Source organism: Diachasma alloeum, unplaced genomic scaffold (assembly GCF_001412515.2).
Source record: "Diachasma alloeum isolate Michigan unplaced genomic scaffold, Dall2.0 Dall_scaffold_78908, whole genome shotgun sequence".
NCBI lineage: Eukaryota > Metazoa > Arthropoda > Insecta > Hymenoptera > Braconidae > Diachasma > Diachasma alloeum.
The window spans coordinates 1,573,053-1,575,403 of NW_021683643.1; the positions used below are offsets into that span (position 1 = coordinate 1,573,053).

The following is a 2,351-nucleotide window of genomic DNA, read 5'->3' on the forward strand; positions in this document are numbered from 1 at the left end:
GGAGGGGCTGAGAGAAACTTCAGTCTCGATAGAAGGCGGCACGCTGAAACAAGGGCAATTCCGTAAAAACAACCTTCTTCCCCCCCCCCACCTTCAATTCTCTCGCACGTAGTTGTACACATTCCGTCCACAGACAATGAACTCCCCTCAGACTCTAAACTATAATTCAAGCGGCCTTCTAACACACCACACACCAGATTGATTGTCAGTGAAAGACTCGTTTGGAGTTTAATTACTAGTGATACGTTCCACGGGAACTTTCCAATTGTCCTAATTTAATTTCACCCTCTCTCACTCTGTCCGTTCCTCTCTCCACCCCCTGTTTTTTCCGCACGTTTGAGAGTCCATTGTATTTCATCCTCCACTACATCCTGCAATTGACCTGTGCGCCTTTCCACAGGGAGTATTTTTTCCTCCCATTGAGTGCATTGAGTTATTTTATAGCTAATACAATTTTAACGGTTTAATGTTAAACTGTTAAAATTTTTGCGGGCAATTGCAGTGGGCTATCACTTTAATTATCCTACCTCCGGGGATAATTGACAATTTTGCTTGAAAATAGAGGAGGGAAATTGCCGGTAATTTAACGAGAGATTTCGTAATGGTTGTTGTCTGTTATTAAATTGGAATTATAACAATTATGTCGGTAGCACTCACTCTCGTGGATGAAAGTGTTCACAGCTGTTGAGGGAGATCTATCCTGGCTCCACTGAACCGCACTGATCACTCAAAACTCCGCGCTCTTTCACTTATTTTTTATCCTCAGATTTTTGTTTTTCTATTTTCGAAAATGGCTGGTCACTATATTCTTCTTCATTCACCTGAGAGTTTCATTGGAAAACAATTCTCTTGGGATAGGGATAATTTAATCGATCATAAGCGAAGATCCCGGTACTGTCGCGTATCCATTATCGACGCGATTTGTCAATCCAAACATGGTGAACAGCACTATTCATCCTCACGATTAATTATTGTCATCCAATCGAGTAAACCGGCATCGACATTCAGCTCACCAGCATCAATTAGTCAAACTGACTCAACACTTGAAACTCTCATCACACAATTCTCAATCTTCAACCGAGTGATAATTAATTCAATTTGTTTGATGGCTCTGCAATCCTGATAATCAATTCACTTTGATCCCTCATCGCATTATCTAGTCACACTGTCTCAACCCCAACCAGTGAAATTCAATCAGAATAATTTTAAATTCCCCCGATCAACTGACACACTTCATCATCCACAGTAAAAACAAAAAAAACACTGAAATAATGAATCACAACTGACGTAAACCAAGGGTTGAAGCACCATCCGACACATGCAAATACATATCTCACAGAAAAAAAATTGTAAAAAAAAATTGAAATTTTTTTTTATCCTCTCCAATGCAAGGGAAACAATCGTGGAAAAAAACGGAGGGTTGACGCGCGCGTTACCACCACCGGGGATGCTGAGGTCGTACTGCTGGTGGTAGAGACGTGGCGCTGTGATCGCAACGTCCACAGTTGGAACTATTCGTTGAAGAGGGAGGTGAGGGGCGGTTGGTGCACCCCGAGACAGTGCAGCCCCTCCAACTTCATCCCCCGTGTGACGTTTCCTCTGCCCAACACCCCACAGCGTTAGAACCATCGTCGAGCGCACCGTTGGCATCCTCGCCAATACATTCTTAGATGAGTCCACCCCCTAGCAAGGACCAGCCGCACAAAAAATGGGGTGGAGGGAAGGGAGGAGAGAGGCGAAAGGGGCGAGAGTGGTTCGGGGAGGGTGCGAATTTGCGGTGGTATCTCTTTTTATCTTTTTCATTCACCCTTCCTCCTCGCCCCCGCCAACCCTTGATCGTAATTTCATGCGGGATAGAATAGTGCGACCACTGACTTCAACTGCCGATTGTAACCCAGAATAATGTTCCTGGGATATCCCCCCAGTGAATAGGATCGCCCTAAATCCTCATTCGATCTGATTCACCGGGAAAAATCTTGTGATTATTGTCCGGGATTTTTTTTTTCGGTCTTCTTTCTCTCGGAGATTATTATCAAATAGCTATTTATATGTTTTTTGGGTTCAGCGTCGTTCATTACAAAGCGACACGAGAGTGAGAGAAGGGGTTGGCAGATATTCTCGGTACGTTTTAGGTGGTTTTCCGTGACACCACGGCCAAACTTTTATAACCCCCAATATCCATTCTCGTACACGTGATACAAAGTTTAAGTCTACTACTTTCACCTCCAGACGTTATTCCTCTTTTATCTTGGGTTTTTTTTTTTCATTCTCTTTTTGTAGTTACCTCCTTCAACCAACGAGGACATTTTCTGCGTCCAACAGGGAGTGGGCGCAACGAGACTGGAAAGCCC

The 2,351-nt window shown here is 43.8% G+C and overlaps 1 protein-coding gene across 1 annotated transcript in view; it reads right to left on the reverse strand.

Moving 5' to 3' along the window:
• The window catches only part of LOC107047839 (lachesin), a 213,754-nt gene extending 212,307 nt beyond the window's left edge, over window positions 1–1,447 (reverse strand). The window contains exon 1 of the mRNA XM_015270695.1: window positions 658–1,447. The gene's annotated coding sequence lies outside the window, so the exon portion shown is untranslated. The remainder of the gene's footprint in view (window positions 1–657) is intronic.
• Between the last annotated feature and the right edge of the window lie 904 nt (window positions 1,448–2,351).